At 42.2% G+C, this 8,118-nt stretch overlaps 1 pseudogene; it reads left to right on the forward strand.

The window, feature by feature from the left end:
* The first annotated feature begins 530 nt into the window (after positions 1–530).
* Positions 531–7,900, forward strand: LOC117286384 (annotated as a pseudogene).
* The last annotated feature ends 218 nt before the right edge of the window (positions 7,901–8,118 follow it).

Below are 8,118 nucleotides of genomic sequence, written 5' to 3' on the forward strand. Positions count from 1 at the left end.
CCTCTGGGGGTGAATTTGAGCTTTCCTTCCCTACCTGTTATGTGGCCTCTCACAGTCCTCACATGAGTGTGAGCACAGCTCTGTCATGCCAGGGGCCTAGGGAAATATTTTCTTATGTGGATTTGTAATAAACCAAGACATATTACTATGCATGTAATTAGTATGAGTGGAGTTCATACCCCTTGCACAGCACTGAGTGCTTTCTGTGTGTTAACTCCTGTAGCCCAGGCTGACCTCAAACTCATGGCCATCCTCCTGCATCAGCCTCCTATGTATTGGGATTACGTGCATGTGCCACCATAGCTAGCTTATTTTTTTCCTATGTTTCTTGGAACTGTAGTATATTAATTATTTCCCTCAACTGCTAGCCCCTGTAGGAAGAAATTCTTGGAATTATGAAATGGACAGCATGCGTAGAGAATAGTTAGCCCAAACTTCTAATTTTACTGGTGAAAAACCTTAGGTCCAGCAGCAAAAAGTGATTCAAACAAGGAAGCTGCTGCCTCTCAGCATGTCTCTTGTCGAAAGGCATGACCAGCCCAGTGGACCTGAGTGGATGCGAGGAAGAGACGGCAAGGATGAGCACCTATCTGGATGGGCCACCCGCTGAGCGGAACAGGTGAGACCATTCTCACACAGTCAGGTCCTCGTGCAGACTTCTGCATGCTCCTCTGGGAACCTTGGGCTGGAGGACACTGAGGAGATCAGAGCATGGAGGACTGTAGTTCAATGCTGACCCTAACTGGCTTCCTCCTAGGAAAACTGACACTCATGCTCAACACTCATGAGGAAGAGGGATCTCCTCTAGGTTTCCAAAGGCTCTGCTGGACAGAGAGGACACCTGCCAGGAGCTCTTAGAGGATCAAACTACTTTTCACAGGTCAGACCTGGGAAACTGACCATGGAAGAGGGGGTGATTTTTAAGGGTATTGTGAGATATGCTTTTGTGACTCATCGCATTAAGAGATTTTCCTGGAAAAAAAGGAGAAAGTACAAGTTAAGTATTAAATGCCAAGAAAGTAGGTACCAAGGACAAGCAAGAACAAATGAAAGAATTTTAGCACAGATGCGTAAGGCTATTGAGTCACAAGGAGAGAAGAACAGGGCACGAAAAAGATGAACACAGCTTTCAGAAGGGAAGGGTCTGGCTTCAGGGACTCACTGATCTAGAGTTTGTGTTGCCTCAATTCTGGTCCCTTGGGCAAAAGATGTAGCTTTCTGTGAATCAATATCAAGTCCCACGAGAGGAAATGCGACTTCTATTCTAGTCACCTGTGAAGGGGAAGGGAGCACAGAGGAGAGTGAAAATTCTACAACAAAACGTTGTTTTGAAGTGAGCAAGTCTGTAGTGTTGGTGTCAGCCAACCCTGTGACATCGAACCCTAATCAGAATTAAGCCAGTGACCAGCAAGCAGCACAGATAGGCAGAGAATGCATTTCCTTGGTCAGTGAGCAACAAGGAAGGATTTTCTTATACCCCCCTCACAAAATGTCCACCAGGAAGAGGTACGAGAAACACAGAGTACTTAACATTAAGTATCGTGAATGCTTAATCTGTGATATGGAAACATGAAATGATTTGGGATGTGCGTGCTATTTTGCTTCATGGATAGTTTTCACCAAAGTCCAGCTCTGCACCTCTGATTCTCAAGATCACATTGGGTCAATTTTCTTCCCCTGTCCTATTTCAGGATAAAAGGTTCTGTTTTGTAGCACAGCAATCTGGATGTAAGGGATTGGCATCATAAAACTCAATGCAATCACATTTTTTTTTTTTTCCTAAAAGCAATTTTTTCTATGTGAAAGTAATACGTGTTCATTGCATGTTTGGAATACAGAATCATAGACTATTGGAAGTAAAACAGTCCTCGTCAGATGCAGTTATAACAAACAAAAAAACTGAACCTAGTTCTAGGTTTAGAAGTGCTATTAGTAAAAAACAATAATGTTCTTGTTCCCCAGAGTGCAGTCCTCCATTGGATCGTCTCAGCTACCTGATTGGATAGCACTGCATCCGGGTTTCCAGCCTGCAGACTGACTGACTTCCTGTTGTGGAAAAGCACACCCCCTTGGAAGGTGTGTGCATCCTCTGTGAGCAGGCCAGCTGCTGTGTGCGTGGAAATGGGCTGAATTAATCAAGTGGGACTGATGGTTTTAATTGATGGAGACGCAGTAGCCTTTGTCTCAGAGCAACTACATCATGTAATTACAAGGAAACTGTGTAGCTTTTGTTCCTTAGACTAGACACCTCTGATGACGTTAGCCAAACAGAGGCTGGTATTAGCCTCCATTTTAGCGATTTTAAAAACCGAGACTAAATCAGTTAAATAGGTAACAGCCTCAAGGTCACAGCCAAGAGTGAAGAGCAAAATCAACATTCAGATCTGTTTAACACCCAAGTCTATGCATTAGCCACTGTAACCCACTTACTTTCTGATGGATTAGGTTATAGTGTGTAACTACACATAAATAAGATATTTATAGCTGGCTTCAACTATTTCGTGTTTCTGGGGCTGCATAATAATCTGGACGACAAATTAGCTGGAAAGCGTAGCTCTGCTATTCAAATAAATACTGGAAGAAATTTGATGGGTTGTAGTACAGGCTGGCAATGATATTCAAAGTGAAATAACAGAGGAAAAAAGTCCTTGTGAGGGAAAAACTATCAGTGTGGGTGACTAGCAGCCAGTTCTGTTAAGAATCAAAGCTATTTTATTTGTGCTTTTAAGCCAGAAATAGAAATAGTCTCATTCTGATTAAATCACATTTAATATGAACTAAAGTAAGATCAACATGGCCAGAACACGGAGAAGGCCACATACACTTTCCTATGGCCTTTTGGGTCTTCAGATTTGAAATAGAAAAAAAATCAAATGTAATACATTTAATATATAAATTTTTCTTTGAGTACAATATTCTTTGGGTTAAATAGTCAATGTTTTCTCCTTAAGATGTAAATTATTACTATTATTTCTTATTGTTCACACTTCAGCGGTGGGTAAAATGAAGTTTAGTCAGTGTTGTGCTGAATACCCTGTTGTTACCCATGGCAGATTGCAGTTTTTCTTGGTCAATTTAGGGACACCCTGTCTCAAAAAAAAAAAAAGAGCTGGCAATGTACTTCAGTGCTAAGGGCCCTGGGTTCAACTCCCAGCATCACACACACAGAAGAAATACTTCCTAGAATAGCTAAGATGAATCAGATACAAATGAATATTACCACCCAACAAATATGCATGTGTTCAACATACACACACATGTCTCACAGCACACAGCCTACATGCAGCGGTGCTGAATTGGGACTAATCCATCCCCCTTTGGTGCCGGTCACTGGAAGCCCTCAGTATGACCCCACCAGCAGTTACAGAATGCTTACACAATGTGATGAGTTAGTTTTCTCTATGTAGAAACAGACAAAATACTCAAAGTGACGACGACAAGACATACAAAAGAATAAAACTCAGACCCATGACCAGTCTGTGATTCCTCAGTCAGACGTATAAGAGCTGGACCACCGTCTCTCACAACCACCCCAGGGAGCTGGACAATGGCCCTTTAGGACCAGCACAGAAGAGTCAGACTTGGTTAGGCACCGACAGCTTTCTTCATTTTTGTGCGTTTCCAGCATTGGACCAGGCGGAGAAAGCCAAAGGTGTCCCCCAAGCAAGTATGCGGAGCGCTCACTCGTAGTCATTTTTTCTCTGTGCCAGCGGCTTCCGCTCAGAGCATCTCCAAAGTTTTCCTTTTTGCTCATTTTGAAACTTTCCAACCCCCCACATGCCTTTGAATCTCTTCCTAAATGCAAGTCATGGTAGTTGACTCTTGCCGTAGCAGGCTCTGAATAAATAGCCTTTGCTTGTTCTTACTCGGGTGGCTTTTAAATTCTCCCATAAGAAAAGATTTATTATTTGTATAAGATGAAAGCTCGAGCAGTGCAAGGGAGAAACAAATCCTACCACCTAGAGATAGGGGAATATAATAAAAAACTTTTCTCAGTGTCTGTAAACAGAACAGTGGATGGATGGATGGATGCGATTTTTGTAAAATGGCATCCTTGAATATATTGTTTTACATTAAATATATTTGATGTGTTTACTGTAACAAATGAAGCTGAGCATAGAGAAACATCTGAGTGTGCAGTAACTATTTCTTCCCCAAATGTTTCTTAGTTCCCAAAAGATAGTTCTAAAGGTAGGTGAAATTACTGTGAAAAAAATCAGATATAGTTATTATTTTTAGTTTGGTATTTCACGTTTAAATAGCACTGAATGCCTATCTTCTATGAATAGGAAAAAAATCATATCTACACTCCTACCTCAGTTTTCCCTCACATCCTCATATTGGTTATTTATGTTAGCATGGTTTTTTGGCCAAAATTAGTACTGCTTACAATATTTTTTGTACACACATCGATGTCTGGCATTTATTGAAATCTGTAGATTCCAAGTTCTGTTCTGTGTCTGCCTCCTGTATTTTCCTCCCTTTCTCCATACCTTTTACTTTCATCTGTTTCCACCTTAGAGTCCTAGAAGAGGGCCAGGCTCACCAGTGGACGGGCTGACGTTCACTGGCTGCCCCAGGCTCCTCCCATAGCAGGATGCATCCTGGGAAGGGTAAGCAGCAGTGTTATCTTAGCAAAGGCTGTTTATTCAGAGCTTGCTACGGCAAGAGTCAGCTACCACAACTTTGCAGTAAGAAACCGCAGACACTGAGAGTTTGAGTGAGTTGTGTAACACACACTTTGCAAGCAGTGGAGCCAGATTTTAAATTATCCTCAATTCTCAGAGTCTGAGCTTTGAACTGCTATACTGTATGCCTCAGTGTCAGCTCTTAAGGCTTATTTTTATATTTAAAGTATGCTCACTCACCATGTTTTACTATGTTTTTCTATTTCTGAGTTCTGTGACTCGACTCTTACTTTGTTGCATTTTACCATTTAAAGATTTTCCAAGAAAATTCACAAATATTGAATTCCCTGTGTCTTTTAAAAATGTCTAATAATATTGTGTCTTAAGAACAACTGAGCTGAATATGAAATTCTTGGGTTATATTTTCGTTCCCTCGGGCTTTCATTTCATTGCTCTAATACTTTTGTTAGAAATTTTCTGTTCCTCTTTATTATCCACTCTCCAAAGTGACAGGCCTGTCCTTTCTTTAGTTCCCCAAGAAGGCTTCCCCAATGCTTTATATCTGGCATTTTCTCAAGATTAAAAGTGTTTTCCAGAATTTCTATTTTTGAATGATGATGCAGCTGGATAAGTGCTCCTGGGTTGCATATCTCAACATTTATATCAAGTTATTATCTCTAACTTTGTTTGCTTGTTTTTTTTTTTTTTTTTGGGGGGGGACCTTGTGCTTTTGAGGCAGGCGGTGGAACCGCTGAGCTAAATCCCTGGCCCTATTACCTCTGACTTTGGATAGAAACATAGCACAAAAGTACTCTGACTTTATTGGTTTATAGCTTTGATTTTAAAAACACTGTCTGTATATTTGAGCAAATATTTATTTGAATGGTTAAAAATTTTATTCAGAACACATTTTATTTTTTTCCTAAATTTCCCCAGACACACTACACCTTTCCTGTCTACATACGCAGTTTCTTGTTCAGGTCAGTTTTCCTGCGTTATGACTCTGAGTATACTCTCTGTTCTACTTGCTAGGTTCTCTGCTTTATGCGCACAGATTTTCTCACATACATTTTCTCTCACGCATTGGCTGTCTTACCTGTATGGTATCTGCTAGCCATTTTGCTTTCTTGCCCCTTCTCCTTGCATTTAATGTGATTAACACATTAATATGATTTCCTACTTAACCATAGTGCTTTCAGTTCACAGTTTTTATTTCTGGGTGCTCAGAATTCCCTGATGGGTCCATAACTTCCCTTCAATCACATTCTCTGAGTCATCTCATCTTTGCACTCTTGCTTTTCCCCGTGGTTTCTTGCTGTGTGTGCCTGTAGCTCAGCGCACTCACAGAGACTTCTTGTCCCTTGGCCTGTGCTTTCTCCCGGAGTGGGCTCTTCGTTCGTTGCGTGACCATAGCAAATGTATGCTGTGAAGGCTGCGTTCACTCTCATGCCTCAGTCTCAGCACGTGTAGCTCTGGCCAGCTGTCTGCGTGATCCGATGCGGCACCGGTGAATGGCCCTTTGTCTCCTTCCTCTCCTCTCGTACCTCCGTCACTGCCAACCAGCTGATTGCTGTGCCAAAGAGATTTCTTTTCCTTCTTCCTTCCCTTCTTTGCTGTCCTCCTTATTCTCTCTCCTCTGTCTCTGCCTCTTTGCGCCTCTCTCTTCCAACTTGGAGAACTTGGAGAAGGGGTATAGCCCAGGGGCAGGGAAAAGGGACAACTCATCAGCTACTTACGATGCAGTTTGCTTGGACAAAGAGATCTGCATTGAATATTTGCTGTCTCTCCTCTGACGTATTATCGAAGAGCCTGGACATGGTTTACTTCACTTGGGTAGAGGCATGCCCCAATTTTGTGCCAGAATCCACTAAACTAAGTCTTCGCTTAATTCATTTAATTCAGTCAATTCACAGTGTAGCTCTGGAAGTCCCCGGTGGGGTTTTATTACTCTTGCTCTGTCCTCATCGGCACAGATTTCAATCCCCAGAATTTTCTGACCATTTCCTCCGCATTCCTGCTTATCCGTTATTCTATTTCTTGGCATATTCAAGATTTTCATGGAAAAGACAGGATTTGCAGCACTCCCTTTCCTTTCCCAAGATGATTCCAGGGGTGAATAAGAATAATAAGGATTAGAACATGCACAAGCCACACCAACATTTCCTGCTTTCCGTTTGGGGCCTCTGCTTTTCAAAGTTGATAGTGTTTTCAATTTTGAACTTTCCCCCCTCTTCTGACTTTTTTCATCTTTATGTGTATTGTTCAGAGGTGAGAAGGGAGTCGTTAGCCAGAATGGGAAGCCTACGATTGTAGAGGACTCTGACTCAGACGGCTCCCCTGTAGGTGGAACCAAGAAGAGCGGAGCTTTGGCGAGGGAGCTCAAACGCACCCGTCCTCTGAAATTTGTCTGCAGGTCAGATAAAAAAGGACTTCTGAACACGAGGCCTCAGACAGCCCAAGGGTAAGTACTGGAGTGAGTCCCTCTGAGGATGCTGCCTGGGGTTCTACGTGCAAAGTCTGTGATTCTGGACAGTGTTAAATTAGAAATTTTATCGCTCTGGAAGGGACAGATGGCAGCCCTACCCAGTGACTCAGGCTGAACCAGAAAGAAAAGGAAAGTCATGGTTCATATTGGGTGTTTAAAAGAATTCTAAAATCAAAGCCCAACTATCAAAGATCAGGTTAAAATCTACAACAGCTTCTTGCTATTCTTAATCTCTTGAAACCAATAAACAAATGATTGACCTCTGGCGGGGGATGGGGGAAAGTACTTCTGAGCCGTGCTGGGAAAAAGGCGGGTGGAAAAGGGGGACAGGAGGAGGCTGAGGAGCGGAAGTGAGCTAGGGCCGCGGGAGTGACAGAGAGGAAAGTTCCAGTTCCGGTCAGCTGAGGAAGAAGCTGCAAGAGAGCTCCCAACAAAGCCTACAGAGATCTCCGAGTCTGGGTTTGCCGAAGGTGTCAGACAACAGAGAAAGCAGCAGCTGCATCCATCGATCTTGGATCAAAGAAGCCTAAAGAAACTGTTCCAGCTCTTGCTCCAAAAACCCTTCCAGCAGCAGCAGCTTTTAATGAAGATGAAGATGCTGAACCAGAGGAAAGGCCTCCAGGAGCAAGAATGAGTGTGAAGGACACTGGAAGGGACACACCAGTATCGGACTGAGCTCTTTCAGTAAAAGAAAGATGGTTTTCCTGACAACCAGAAGCTATGGTTACATAAAATCTATGGGAATATAAAATCTCATCTTGGAAATGTCCATGACCCAGACAACTAAGTAATGTGCTTTACACTGAGGTGTGGGGAGGGTGTAAAGTTAAAAGGAACAGTTTTTTGTTTTTTGTTTTTTTTTTAAGAGTTGTATAAGACTATTTTTGGAGCAGCCTTTTCTTTTTCTTTTTCATTTCTTTTCAAGATTGAGTAGTACACTAATAAGTGAGAGTATGAAATTAGACGTAGTTTATGTTTTATATACAGCTTTCAAGGCCTAGTTTT

Source organism: Fukomys damarensis, unplaced genomic scaffold, assembly GCF_012274545.1.
Source record: "Fukomys damarensis isolate Sample0158 unplaced genomic scaffold, DMR_v1.0_HiC HiC_scaffold_16, whole genome shotgun sequence".
Taxonomy (NCBI): Eukaryota; Metazoa; Chordata; class Mammalia; order Rodentia; family Bathyergidae; genus Fukomys; species Fukomys damarensis.